A 15,638-nucleotide genomic window follows, 5' to 3' on the forward strand; every position below is an offset into this window, starting at 1 on the left:
GATCCGGATCGCCTGATTCCAGATCGGTGCACCGACTTTTTAAACACTGATATATATCATGCTTATGTGATCTTATCTAAACAAGGGCATCCATGACTATGCCTAAGGTATCCATTTCATGCCTATTAGGCGATGATGTGGCGCCGCATGGCTGAAATGTATGGCACACATTGGCCATTTGTATGTCACACATGCCACATACGATTGTCCTTAAATGGAATTATCACAAAATAATTTTCAAAGCATTTTATCATGAAATATATTCCAAAAAATATTTAAAAGCATGATAAATCATTTTGCATTGTTTCTAACCAAAATATCAAATTTTGGCACTTCCAATAATTCCGGGATGGAAATACCTGGTTCCAAAGTTGGTCGAATTGTATGGTACTCCACTCGGCTAAAATCTAGAAGCCCAATCCAACTTCTTAGACCAACCCAATAGATGCCTATGCATTACAGACTTCAATTCGAACTGGAGTGGGCTGATCATAGTTGACCGATAGTGGATGGATTCCAAGATTGTTCAGTGGATTGATTATAGATGCCCCCCAAGGACATGCACTCTTGCGGATGCGAGGGTCCTCTCTCAACATTCGTGCACAGTTCTGATAGGTGGATCTTACCATATTAGAATGACTTTCCAAAATGCGTCTGTCTGTGCACACACTGTGAGCAAGCTATACATGTTAGGGATTTGCGCTTATATCCTCTTACAGCCCAGTTATGCCTACATATGGCTTATATATACACGTAAATGTCCCAAACCGGGATCCACTAATCACCAAGCCCTAGCTCTCACAACTTGAGGCAAAACTAATTATATCGATCCTGACTAGAGGAAAAACCATAATACCTCTCGGTTCACAATGTGCTCCAAAAACCTCGCCTCAGTCTAAACAAGGTTATTTTGCCCTATTCGGATCCCAATTTGCAAAGAGTCTAGTAGCCATTGGTCACTCCTACTGTGACTCAGAATAGAGCTGACATGGCATATAAGGCATTGAAAGGCCATACACCCAACATCTTGCCACATAGTTCACATACGTGAAACTAGCGAAGCCCACCCTCCTTCAAATGTACAAACTGTTGAGACCCTAGTTGAGGCGATGGAGAAAGTAAGTAGGAGGCCATCATTAAACCACCACCATGTGAGCCCATCATAAGTAGAAGCATGTATAAGAAAAGCACACTCATAAGGCCTTGGCATTCCGTATGACGCCTCTATCTAAGTTGAGCGACTCTTCATCCCTTGAGAAGCTACAAAAAGAATAGCCTCCTATTGTTGCAAGTGTAGTGATGGTAGGTCAAACACCAGATGAGCAAGAAGATCAGATCACCCAATTTACTCTCATAATCCAACAAGTTATAGAAAGCTCAGAGGAAATGATGCAATTATTGACGATTTGTGAAAGGGAATTGATTCAACTCGTGACGGTAATACACTAGCGCAGGAGTCTCAAATCAGACATGAAGAGGTCTCCCCCCAACTATATATACCTTGCAAGGGACCTTTGCCTACCCCTATAACCAATATGCAACCTTCATTTACACTTGATGATGTCAAGGCTATGTTTGCCGAAAGTTTGAAGGAAGTTCCGAGATTAACCTTAGTAAGGCCCAAATTGTACAAAAAGAGACCGGCTTCCTTTCACTCTATTGTATGATGAGATTGGATCCCCATAACAACATGTTGCCTGTTTTGTTGCTACATGTCAAGAGTTGGATGTAGATGGCTGCTTACTTTTAAGACAAGTTGTAGAAACACTAACTGGCCTTGCATTCGAGTGCTACTCATGTTTGCCCCTTGATTCTATTCAAACAAGGGCTGAAATTGAGGTTGAGTTCTAAAAGAAAGGGAAGTCGATGCACCTGAAATGATCACCATGAGGTAGCAGTCCAATGAATATTTTGCCACTTATATCAAAAGATGACAGAATTTAGTTGTATGTCGGAGTAACTCCATGCCAGAAATCCAAATTGTCCGGACTTGTCCGCGTAACATGAGAAAAGAGGAGGTTTCAATATATGTGCTAGCATCCAAGCCAAAGACATTCGCCGAGTTGGCTTCATAGGCAGTTGCGGTTGAAGGACTACTTTAGCACCATGGGGATCTATGCTGATCAAATTATGGATCAACTAATGAGGGCAATCGAGAAAGAGGCAGTAATGGGAAATGGCCCCCGTAATACACATGACGAGGCTATGGCTACCATGAAATCCAATACATGGGACAATATTCCTCAACCCAGTTGGCAGCGTCACCTCAAAAGACAATTAGAACTGATGTTTCTTAAGCAAAGATGTATGCCCAACCTCCTCAACATCCACAGCAAGCTCCCTAGCATACATAATAAGAGCTGGTACAACCCTCCTAGCATCCATGAAATCGAGTTCCTTAATTACCAGCAGTTGACTTTAACTCAATAGATAAACAAAGTGTATAATATTGACAAACAGTGAACCCCAATTATCCTCCAAATTCTCCAAGATGAACGAATGGTCGAGTTGTTGGAAGTCAAAAGCCTAGAAGAGGTGGGAAAGGAGAATCATCCAAAGCACTGCATCTTCCATCATTTGGTTCAGCACGTTGTTGAAGATTGCTACCCTATTAAGGATATATCATTTAGTCCTTCACTAGGGGCTGGTCCAGCTCGATGGTTTCAAGAAAAAAGGGCAAAACGGCAAGTCCTGAAATCCTACCTTTGTGACTATATGCACCCGACAAGACCAAGTAATAAGCCACATCCTTAGATAACTTGATTCCTTGATTCTCGAGATTCTAAAAGACCAGTTGGTGATTCACCTCCTAAGGCCTATGCACGGTGAAAGACTCACTCAAGAAACCTGAGGAGTATACTGTGATTATCACCAATTAGGAGGATACTCACTCGAAAGTTGTGAGGTGTTCAATCATGTATTGCAGGAACTCTTACAGAAGGGGGTCATAAGCATCCAAGCTATCACCAACTCTTCAGCAGCATCCCAATCTCAGCCCTCCTTTGAGAACTACAACCAAAATTGTCAACAATTGGAAACATCATCAAATGTGAAAGGTGCACATTCCATCAACTTTCTTACAAAACAAAAAAGCTCCAACTCCCTTATATCTATTTTTATTTTCAAAGTCATCTGTCATTTGACCCCATAACTCATGGGGAGGAGTGTTGAACCTACCATAAATCAAATCATGAAGAATCCCTAGTAAAAGAAGCACTTCGCCGTTTCCATATAATTCATGTTTCCTAGCCTTCTTTTCCCTCCTCCTTTCTTGTGAATGGTTCACAACCAAATAAAGAGAAGAATGAATAAGCTAGTTGAAAGAAGAAACTCCCTTAAGCTCCTCCTAAGAAAGTTTTCCTTCCACCAATTCCCCGTCCATTGACACTCAATGATTTTATACCTAGCTGCAAGAGAATGTTACAACCTATACTAAATTCTTCTGATATATCAAATTCCACAAATTTATCAAATGACACTAAGTTAAACCTCTCAAAAGTCAACTGTCGCCTGATACAAGCCAACTACCTCAAATTTCCTCATGATTCCTTTATCTTGTCCAAAAACGGGTAAGGGAGCAAAGCTCCCCATCAATGGTTGATTCCTCAACAAATATTATCCATGAGTATTTTCTTATTTATGATGGTCATAGTTGTATGACCCTAAACTGCGAAACCATGTCGTTCCTGCCTCAAATTTCCTTTTCGAAAGGATGATGTTTGATTAAAAAAAAAAGCTGGATGTGGTGAAAAGTAAAATAAAGAATAAAAAATAAAAGAGAAAAAAAACAAGAGAAAAGAAAAGAAAGATAGACATGGTGAAAACCCTTTTAGGGAACCATGGTTAAGTGTCCAAAAGACAAAGAAGAAGAAGAATGATGGATGTGATGAAAACTCTTTTAGGGAACTATAGGTAAAAATGTCAAAAGCAAATGTCCAATAGGCCCATGACCTTAAACTGTGCACCATATTCTTGGTCATGTAAGTCTAAATTGTACTACGACATCTTACTGCATGACTTAAAACTACTTAGATAGGGTGCTAACTCGAATTGGCCATATTGTTTTAGTACAAGGGCATGGAAGGCGCAAAATATCGTCCAATAACCTCATGACGTTAAACTATTGGTCTTGGTCCTGATGCATGACCTTAAAGGGCATCACATATTCATCGCGATGCATGCCTCAAAAGGAACCACATTTTGGTCACGATGCATGACCTTAAAAGGCATCAGACATCCCATTCCTGATCCTAACCCTAATGAAGTGATGTAAAGTCGAGGACATAATGTATACATCAGAGACACACATAAACGCATTTTGGTTGTGAGGAAAGTTTAAGAAAGAGAGAAAGGGTGGACACGGTGAAAACTCGAAAGGCTGCCGTGGGTAAAAAAGACATGGTGAAAGAGCTACAAGGTCACCGTCGGCAGAAGATGTCAACAAAAAAAAAAAAAGTCGTAGTGAAAACCCAAAAGGGCAATATGACCCCAAAAAAAAAAAAAAAACGAAGCCGAACATGGTGAAAACTTGCAAGGGAGCCATGGAAAAAAGATGTCAAAAAAAAAAGGGTTGGTGAACCTTCATTCAAATCAAGCTCTCAAAGGCAACAAGAATGCAAGCTGACATACATTGTGGTCGGAAGCAAGCCAAAGACACCCGATGCCACCCCAAAGAAAGGATCCGAGAGCAAGTCGTAGGACACTTGAAATCCCTTTCGGTGGTCGCGACCAAGTCAAAGACAATCGATGCCTGCTTTTAGATCAAGGATCTGGGAGCAAGTCATAAGACACTCTGAATCCATTATAGCGATCGAAAGCAAGTCAAGGACACTCAATGCCACCTCAAATCAAGGATCTCGGAGCAAGTCGTAGGACACCCGAGATACATTTCGGTGGTCAAGAGCAAGTCAAAGGCGCTAAAATGTCACCTCAGATCAAGGATCTGGGAGCAAATCATAGGACACCCATAATCCATTTCGGTGGTATGGAATGAGTCAAAGACACGTGATGCCGCCTTAAATTAAGGATCCAGGAGCAAGTCATAGGATACCTGAAATCCATTATAGTGGTCGAGGGCAAGTCAAGGACACTCGATGCTGCCTCAAATCAAGGAGCTTAGAGCAAGTCGTAAGACACTCACAATCCCTTTCAGTAGTCAAGAGCAAGTCAAAGGTGCTTGATGGGGCCTCAAATCAAGGATCTGGGAGCAAGTCATGGGACACCCAAAATCCATATTTGTGGTCGAGAGTGAGTCAAAGACACTTGATGCCCCTAAAATTAAGAATCCAGGAGCAAGTCATAGGACACCTGCAATCCATTATAGTGGTTGGAGGCTAGTTAAGGACACTTGATGCCTCTTCAAATCAAGAATTTGGAAGCAAGTCGTATAACATCGAAATCCATTCCTGTGGTCGAGAGCAAGTCAAAGGCACTCGATTTTGCTTCAAAGAAAATTTCCAAAAGCACGCCATAAGACACTTGGGATCCATTCCGGTTGAGGGGAGCAAGTTAAAGACACTCGACAATTCTCCAAAGCAAGGATCCAAAAGTAAGTACTAGGACACTTGAAATCCATTCCAGCAATTAAGGAAGTGAATCATAGTGAGAAGTTGCCTAAACTTTTTAGATTGCAATTTCCAAAAATGGAAAGACATAAAAGAGTCATATTTCTCTAATCTTATATCATCTTGAGCCGAAATTTCACCAAACATTGGTCTCGACATCCTCCACAAGAATCTACTAGTTGATCATCAAATAACGGTCGAATTTGAGCACGATGATGAGGTATAGAAATGGACTTGCAATTTTTACAAGAAATGTAAAAACAAAACTCCAAATTAGTGAATTGAGGACAATTTTTCACTAAAATTTGTTGCAAATTGATCACGGTTGGTTGCTCCACAAATTATGAAAGAAAATGGTAGAAAAAGGATCTGATTTGATAGGTTTTGGTGGTGGATGAACAAGAAGCCTCATCAAGGAAAATCATGAAATATTTTAAATTTTAGGTGCCATTTATTGTGACTTTCAGCCCTAGCTCAAAATTACTTTTAGTAATCCACCCCTTTTGAGCCATACTTTTGACTTTCCACACACCGTTATATAGTTTTCCACCCATGTTTACCCATATCTATAAAACCATCTTAAACTCATTTTTAAAGAATAAAAAATTAAACCCAAACCTAGAGAAAAGCCCTTTGCCATAGAAAGATAAAATTCTAGCTTCCTAAAGTGCACCTATCTCCTTTCCATAATCCCCAAACTATCCCTCAACCTTACCAAAATACTCAAATTTCCCTCCTAAAATTCAAAATACCCTTAGAAATTCCCAGCTCAAGGAACCAAAAACTTCTAAAACCCAAGAAAGTTTGGCAACACATACATAACATTAGAAGCTATAAGTAGCATACATCACATCTCCATCATCGTTTAATTCTACTAAATCATCTTTTCTTGATACATAATTGTTATATTGCTTGGGTCGCAGCACGAGATAGTCACCCTATTTACCTTCAATTGCTCTAATGAGTGACCTCCTCTATACAATGTGAAAGTCCCCTATTCCATCATTTACACTTCATTCGAACAAAAATTACTATAACGACACACCTAGCTAACTCCACTAGTGGCCATCACTTAAACGAGGGGGCTTGTAGACTCAATGTGAGATAGTATCGATCACAAACACCCTAACAACTATATAAGAATGCAACCCACAATGAATCACATTTAAAGTTATTACACAAATCTGAATACATCCCACATTATAAAAATAGGAATTTCATGGATCCAAAATTGGATAAACAGTCAAGACTTTACAAACTGCAATTTACAAGGGTTGGAATATATGAGATTAGGTAATAGAACAAACAATCCCAAATTTTAAATGTTTAATGTAGGTAAACTTAGTCTAGAAATTTGGGTATTCCATCTATCGGAGAGCTCTTAATGAAAACAAAAAAATAAAATAAAAATAATGGGCCAAGAAGAAAGACAAACCCCAATAACTCATAACCATGTTTTTGCTTATAAATAAATGAGCCATGAGTAATTACTACATATTGCAATAAATCCCAAAACATAAAAAAATTTCTTCTCATAATTCATAAGGATTATCAAGAACCTTGACTTAATTAATTCGTTAAAACATAACATATGCATCCGAATACAAGAAGTAAAATCTAATATAGAGATTTCGCTAAGCAAAAATCCCTCCTCTACAAGATATAAATATATAAATTACAATCTCAATAAAAAATTAAACAAACATACATATAAAATATGAGTAATAATCATATGGAACCCTACCCACCTTGTATAGGACCCTTAAGGATCACCGTTACATATATTTTTCAATCTTGGGAACAAAAAAGATGAAACCGGTTCTCTCCCTCTCCCTAGCCCATTGGTTTCCTCTCATCTCTCTGTGAAGAACACTGGGTCCGCTCAAAACAAAAAGAGACGTTGCCCCCAGGAACACCTATTTCTCTCTCGCAAGGTCACAAGGTCTCAGAGAAAGGGTAAAGAACAAAAATGAGGTATTTCTCAATTTCTCTCTATATTTCTCAATGTATCTTTATTTCTTGTTTTTATTGGGGGTAGGTATTTCTATAAGGCATATCTCAGTCTCTCTCTGTATCTCTTTTTTTTGGGGGGGGGGGGGGGTTCGTATGTCTTAATCTCTCTATAAAATTGTATCTCTGTATCTCATTTTTATTGGGGTAGTGTTTCTCAATCTTTGTATTTCTCAATCTTTCTCTCTAGGGAATTTTAGGGCTTTTTCTATAGAGTTTTCATCTGATGCAAAGAAGAAGGTTAGAGATGGTTGGAGAAGAAGATTGTGGTCTCTGTTTGTGGGTGTGGAGGAGGTGAAAGAGGGCACCGATAATATTAGGCATCTTCGCTTCTATGAAGTTGTAAAGGTAGGTTTTTTTCTGCTATTTTTTTTCTAATAATTCTCATATTTCTTGTTTTGTTTCGTCTTTCCATTGATAAAGCATGAGTCTTTCATTTTATTTTAATTTCCTTTTTTTTGGGTATGAATCTTTCAAGCTATGGGAGAAAAGGATCAATTACAGTGAATTCTTGCCTTTTCACCAAAGTTTGGAATCATGATCCTTGAGTGGAAAAAGAGAATTTGGGGTAGTGATTGCAAGTTTTTTCTGGTTCTTGTGTGGAATTCCTGATTGAGAACAAGGAATCTTCACAGTTTTCAATTTCCAGTGTCTTCTTATTAACTATCAGAGAAGAAAGGTATATCATCATACATTCAATAAGGTAGGTATGATTTCATAATAAGAAAAGAAAATATTGTTCAAAGGGTTTTGGATCTCTGTGTATGTTCTTATAGACAGAAATCACAACGATTGTTTCATAATGATATTCTATGATTCTAGTTGATGGAAAAAGATCGACCCCAATTTTTATCCTAGTATTTGGGGACCTGTGGAGAAGAATAAACCATTACCATGTTCATGAAAACAAGGACTTTTATTTGTTAATTAAATATAGATGAATGATTTGTAGTGTAATAGACATTCTTCCCTACAAATGGTTGTGTTCTTGATTTAAGAGCATGACTGGCTTTGCAGTATGATGAATTACTATTTTTTTAAGACCATAGTATGGTTGTGTTCTTGATTTTGCAGGTAAGTTCTGAAACTCCAAATGCATTTTAGCTCTCCCACTCCAAATGCATTTGTTATGGATCATCATCTTTTCATATGATTAGAGAGTATTGGATTTTTATTTTTTTTGTGTAAATGGGTGGTTCTTTCTCTTTGGATTGTTTTGTTTTTGCTTTTCATATACATGGTCATTTCTCTCTCTTTTGATTCCTTTCTTAGGTGAAATTTCTGGTTCTCTTTTAGTTCTTGTTTCTCTGTTATGTGAGAGACTATTGTTTTCTTTATCCTTTTCTGGTTATGTTTGCTTTTTTATGTTAAAAGGTTTTAGGATATTCAATATTCTAAGTGCAACTTTCTCCCCCATCACTCTCTCTCTACTTTTGCTACATGTTTCTCTTTCGCTCTCTCTACCAATTTTACATGTCTCTCTTTCACTCTCTCTCTTTCACTCTCTCTTTTTCATAGCTCAGAAATCATAGATCTACATATATTGTTTCTATATATGTTTTTCTATTTGAATTGGTACATGATAGAGTATGACATATGATATGTCTTTTGAACTATACATGTTTTTCTAGTTGAATTAGTCGAGTTTGCCAATTGTCTCTAAAGTCTAAATTTTTTTATTCACTTCATTGTGTCATTCTCATTTCATGCTGCTGATCCAGAAAGAAACACCAAAAATGCTTTAAGATTTCCTCTTAACCATGGAGACAACCATTGAGGATCATCCCTTATGGTATGGTGCCAATGAGGAAAAAATTGATAGTGCTATCGAGGTAATGAGTGCTTCAAAATTGGTTAGCTTTTTTGTTCATGTTGAAGTCTGACAAATATGTATTTGTTCGTAGAAGTTTGACCAATCATTAGAATGACAACATGCACCTAAAAGAAGTCCACATGCACCAGTGGAATCACATGTAAAAGGGAACAATAATGATGATTCTAGGGAGGTCAGTGTTATAAACACTTGCAATGAGGAAGATGAAAATGGAAGAATGGGAAGCCCCAATACAAATGAAGGAAATATGGGTTGTGAGCCATTTATGGGTATGGAATTTTCATCTGAAGAAGAAGCAAAATTACTATATAATGAATATGCAAGGCGAATGGGATTTAGTATACACATGGGGAATACAAAAAAAACACAACATGATGGGGTCGTACGCTCTCATAAATTTTTATATTCAAGAGAAGGATTTTGTTCAAGGAAAGTTGATATTGGAAAAGCTACTCGGAAGGTACCAGACACAAAAGTTAGTTGCAAAGGAATGATGAAAATATGTAAGAAGAATATTGATAATTGGATTGTTACACGGTTTGAGAGAGACCACAATCATGTGTTTGTGAGCCCAAGTAAGGTTCATTGTCTCCGATCACATCAGGCTGTTTTTTAATGTAAGAGAAGTATTATAGATACTTTTCATAACGCCGGGATTTCTACTAAAAAGATTATGAATGTCTTTAGAGTAGAATCTGGTGGAGACTGTAATTTAGGCCTAATGGATCGTGATTATAGAAATGAGCTTAAAAAGCTTAAAAAGAAAAGTCTTGACAATAATGCTCAATTTCTCTTAAATTATTTAAAGCGCATGCAAAGTGAAAATCCTTCCTTCTTTTATGCAATTGATATAACTGACAATGTCCATTTAGCAAATATTTTTTGGGTTGATGCTAGGTCAAGGAATGCATATCAATGTTTTGGGGATGTAGTGATTTTTTATACAACCTATAAGACTAATAGGTTTAAAATGCCTTTTGCCCTTTTTACTGGAATCAACCACCATACAAATTCTACCTTATTTGGGTGTGCACTTTTAGGAGATGAAACTGAATCGTCATTTGTTTGGCTTTTAGCAATGCATGGCAAACATCCAATTACAATAATTACCGACCAAGACAAGGCCACGCAAGGAGCTATTGCTCGTGTATTCCTGAACGTTGTCCACAGATTTTGCAAATGGCACATCTTAAAAAGGTCAATGAGAAGTTGGGTAGCATTTGTGCAAAACATCCTACTTCTGTAAGGGAGTTCCTCAATTGTATTAATTGGACCGAAACAATTGAAGAGTTCGAGAGTTCATAGGGATCGTTTATTGATAAGTTTGAGCTGAAGGAAAATAACTGGTTAGCATCATTATATGATATTCGACATCAATGGATACCAGTCTACTTGCGTGGTACGTTCTTTGCAAATTGCTCGACTACCCAGCGAAGTGAAAGTATGAACTATTTTTTCATGGGTTTTTTAACTTTCAAACTACCCTGCAATAATTTGTTCTTAAATATGAAGAAGCTCTTGATCGTCATTACAACGATAAATCCTATTTAGATCATCTCACTTCTTATTCTACACCAACTTTGAACACAAGACTACTTATGGAGAAACAAGCAGCAGATGCTTATATCATGACAGTGTTCCTTAAGTTTCAAAAGGAACTGGATGAAGTGATATCAATTGTGGTAAATAAAATTGGGGAGGATGGGTCAATCAACACATACAAGTTGATCACATATGAAAAAAATAACAAAGAATTCGTAGTAACTGAAGCAACTTGTAGCTGTAAATTGTTTGACTTTTCTGAGTACCTTTGTAGACATATGTTAGTCGTTTTGCATCGTGAGCATGTTCAAGAAATCCCATCCCAATACATTTTGAGGCGATGGACAAGGAATGCCAAGAAATGGGCTTTATTAATTGAGCATAAAAAAGGAGTGATGGGAAATTCCATGGATTCTCTATTCTCACGATTCAACAATTTAAGTCGCGAAGCAATTAACATTGCAGAGATTGGGGCAAAATCTACACGTGTTTTTGATGTGGTATTGTTAGGATTTCAAGAATTGAGGCAAAGAGCTATCCATGATGAAAGTAGTGAAAATGCAACACAAGTTTGCACTATGGGCAATGAAAGTAACATGGGAGTAGCTACGACAACAAGTGAAATAAATCTAGATTGTTCAACAAGTGATATTATATTGCAAAACCCATTACTGGCAACAACAAAGGGCCACCCCTCAACCATAAGAATTAAAGCACCATCAAAAAGAAGCCGCGGAAGCTTGTTACATGTCATTTATGCAACAAAGTGGGACATAATTCATGCACTTGTTCATTAACAAAAAGTAGTGATTCACACATTGCAAGGGTAAAATATTGATTATGTTATAAATATTGATTACCTTGTACTCTTTTTATCTACTTTTTTTTCTTACTCTCACCACTTGTATGACAAGTTATTTTGTCTTTTAACCTAATAGATTTTGGCCACGACATTTGGAACCTCTTAGTGATAACCTATTATATATTGCTTGGTGATGGTTTTTTACCCTTTACATGCAGTTTGATGAAACTACAACATTTTGTTCTGACCTTTGTGGATAAGTCCCACTAAAGCATTTTTTGAGCCCTTTTGCGGGTTTTTGTATAGAGCAACCTCTTTGTGGGCTGCTTAACACTTGTAAATGGCACTAGCAATTTTTTTGTGTTGCGCTGCCAGTCTATAGAAAAACCATAGAGAATGAGAATTACATGCTGAAATTTTATGTGTATATCTTAGCCTCCACCTTCAAGTGTCATGAGTGTGGATGGTCTCTCTCTCTACATCTTTTCAATTGGACATTCTAGATTGGACCAAAGTCATTGACAATGAGCACTTAATATTTGGGAAAAAAAAACGAAGTAGAGGTAGTAAAACAAGTGGCAAAACATTCCCATTTTATTAATATTTGGAAGTTGTATAGGATATACAATGGTTATTCACAAAACACAATACAAGCAAAGAAAAGAAAGATGACAATGAGAATCTGAGCTCGAAGTCAGTTAAAATGGCTTCAATCTTCTCCTCCAAAGTTGTAACTTGCTCTGAAACAATGCCCAATTGCTTCCTCATCCACAGATCGAGTGAAACTCGACAACAAAATATCCAAATGTTGTACATTAATCTTCTAAACCATATTGAGCCAGTACATATATTTCTTGTAGTTCTCTCTCTTTGATGGCACTAGTAGTATTCAAAATCTTCTTTAACCAGGTGTATATTGAGCATTTGTCTCTAGGACTCTCTTCTTTATTGGCCTCAGAACTTACCTGCAGATATCAGTCGAATACATAAGAACAATGGGAATAATGGTTTAACTATTCATGAACCTCAGTCAAATTCAGTAGGCAATACAATTAAAGAAATAATCAAAGGGCATCACCATCACTTAAGAATTAGAAATCACTTTTACATATTCATCTTAAATCTTCTACCTTACAAAGAGAGAGATTATAACATCTAGGAAAGTCAAGAAACAAGGTCTTGGATTTTGAATTCCAAATTACCACTCAATTAGGTGAGTGATTTAGCTTATTCTTCGGTGACTTTCACCAGAACAAATGAATTATACAATCATTTTCTGCAAAATCAAATAATTTGTATTATTTAGCAGATGATTCACAAGACCAATGGATTCTAGATTAAAAAATGCAAGACATCTTATCAGCACAACAAAAATGAGGAATAATTGCACTTACAAGAATGTTTGAGTGCGAAGATATGACGGCCTTGTCATCAGTTAGAATATGAACATCAGCTCTGTACCCTTCTTCAAACAACCTCTCTCATGTGTTCTTTGTTTCTTTTGGGACCCAACTGTAGCCTGAGCGCCTTCTATTGGAAGGATCATGGGTCTTAGAATAACCAAGAGAAGAAGGGGGTGGAGGAGGCTTAGGTATTACTGTTATTGACATTGCTATTACTATTACTCCTTTGGTTACAAGAGGATGTTGAACGTTCAGACACTGCAAAAAGATCGGCCGAAACTTGGTCCTCACATGCGAGATAAGTTGACGATGTTGTGCAAGGAAATGGCTCCAATTGTCATTTTCAATTATTTGTTAGAACTAACAAGACCTGCCAAAAAAGGAAGGAAATTTATCACATAAAACAGAGGCTATAGAAATTTATCATATCCTATACAAGGTTAACATGAAGAAGGTAATGGAGCAGAACCTTAGAAACAACAAAGAAAGAAGACAAATGAGCCTCTGGAAATATCAAGCATGGTAGCAATCCTCATATCACACATATTGACAGACAACCCACCCCAATGTACATATAATTAACCAGTTATTCAAATATCGGATCAAGCTCGCTAATGTCCTGGTCCCATTTGACTCGGGTGATTCTCGAGTCATACAAGAATTTTTGATTCACTATAAGAAACTAATTCACTGGAAGAAACTAATTCAAAAGAAACTCTTTCTCTCTCTCTCTCTCTCTCTCTCTCTCTCTCTCTCTCTCTCTCTCTCTCTCTCTCTCTCTCTCTCTCTCTCTCTCTCTCTCTCTCTCTCTCTCTCTCTCTCTCTCTCTGTTGTTTTTCTTTGTGAATTGGTAAGTAAAAACTCAAAATTTATAGAAAAATATGAGAGTGAACATGAAGATATCTTATTTGTAACAAGAAATCCATTTGTACGGAAGAATGTCTATTACACTCTACAAATCATTCATCTATATTCAATTAACAAATAAAAGTCATTGTTTGCAATAACATGGTAATGGTTTATTCTTCCCCACAGGTACCCAAATACTAGGATAAAAATTGGGGTTGATCTCTATCCATCAACTAGAATCATATAATATCATTATAAAACAATCGTTGTGATTTCTATCTACAAGAACATATGCAGAGATCCAAAACCCTTTGAATAATATTTTTTTTTTTCATTGTGAAATCATACCTACCTTATTGAAATGTATGATGATATACCTTTCTTCTCTGATAGTTAATAAGAAGACTGGAAAATGAAAAACTGTGAAGTTTAGTTGTTCTCAATCAAAAATTCCACACAATAACCAAAAAAAACTTGCAATCACTACCCCAAATTCTCTTTTTCCACTCAAGGATCATGATTCCAAACTTTGGTGAAAAGGCAAGAATTCACTGTAATTGATCCTTTTCTCCCATAGCTTGAAAGCTTTATACCCAAAAAAAGGGAAATTAAGATAAAATGAAAGATTCATACTTTATCAATGGAAAGATGAAACAGAACAAGAAATATGAGAATTATTAGAAAAAAAATAACAGAAAGAAAACCACCTTTACAACTTCACAGAAGCGAAGATGCCTAATATTATCGGTGCCCTCTTTCACCTCCTTCACACCCACAGACAGAGACCACAATCTTCTTCTCCAACCATCTCTAACCTTCTTCTTTACATCAGATGAAAACTCTACAACATAAGCCCTAAAATTCCCTAGAGAGAGAGATTGAGAAATACAAAGATTGAGAAACACTACCCCAATAAAAATGAGATACAGAGATACAATTTTATAGAGAGACTGAGACATACGAACCCCAAAAAAAAAAAAAAGAGATGCTGAGAGAGATTGAGAGATGCCTTACAAAAATACCTTCCCCCAATAAAAACAAGAAATAAAGATACAAATAGAGAGAGATTGAGAAATACCTGATTTTTGTTCTTTACCCTTTCTCAAAGACCTCGTGACCTTGCGAGAGAGAAATAGGTGTTATTGGGGGCAAGGTCTCTTTTTGTTTTGGGTAGATCCAGTGTTCTTCGGAGAGAGATGAGAGGAAACCAGTGGGCTATGGAGAGGTAGAGAAAAAGGGCGAGGATGAGAACAGTAGAGCAGGAGTTTTTGAGAAAAAAATGACCCGTTGTGGCCGGTTGTAGCACGGGTCAGCTGGTTTCACTTTTTTTTTATCCCAAGATTGAGAAGTATATGTAACAGTGATCCTTAGGGGTCTTATACAAGGAGGGGCAGGGTCCCATAGGATCATTACTTATAAAATATATATATATCGAACTATACGAAGAGCACCTCACCTTGCAAAAGCTAAGTGATCACACAAAGAAATAAATTGAAGCAATGAACACAAAGCACAATACAAAAGCACCTTTCTATAGACAATAAACAAGGAAATAAAAATAATAATACCTAATTCAGACCATGATACTCAATCAGAGCAGTGGAGTCGAAGAACTTCTAGAAATTGGGGGGGTA

The 15,638-nt window shown here is 37.1% G+C and overlaps 2 long non-coding RNA genes and 1 pseudogene across 3 annotated transcripts; 2 read left to right on the forward strand and 1 right to left on the reverse strand.

Annotated features, from left to right (window-relative positions):
- Positions 1-7,305: 7,305 nt before the first annotated feature.
- Positions 7,306-8,015, forward strand: LOC148779778 (uncharacterized). Its single transcript, XR_016044698.1, has 2 exons — positions 7,306-7,538; positions 7,765-8,015. It is a non-coding gene; the product is annotated as an uncharacterized LOC148779778 (long non-coding RNA).
- Positions 8,016-9,083: 1,068 nt separating this feature from the next.
- On the forward strand, positions 9,084-11,809 carry LOC148779779 (protein FAR1-RELATED SEQUENCE 5 pseudogene; annotated as a pseudogene). Its single transcript, XR_016043523.1, has 2 exons — positions 9,084-10,651; positions 10,714-11,809. The product of XR_016043523.1 is annotated as a protein FAR1-RELATED SEQUENCE 5 pseudogene (transcript).
- A 519-nt stretch (positions 11,810-12,328) lies between these two features.
- LOC148779780 (uncharacterized) lies at positions 12,329-15,387 on the reverse strand. Its single transcript, XR_016044697.1, has 4 exons — positions 15,083-15,387; positions 14,712-14,869; positions 13,147-13,525; positions 12,329-12,717 (listed from the first exon to the last, which is right to left on the reverse strand). It is a non-coding gene; the product is annotated as an uncharacterized LOC148779780 (long non-coding RNA).
- Positions 15,388-15,638: the final 251 nt, after the last annotated feature.

The sequence above is a fragment of the Amborella trichopoda genome, chromosome 11 (genome assembly GCF_054954075.1).
Source record: "Amborella trichopoda isolate Santa Cruz 75 chromosome 11, AtrichopodaSantaCruz75HAP2 v2.0, whole genome shotgun sequence".
Classification (NCBI taxonomy): domain Eukaryota; kingdom Viridiplantae; phylum Streptophyta; class Magnoliopsida; order Amborellales; family Amborellaceae; genus Amborella; species Amborella trichopoda.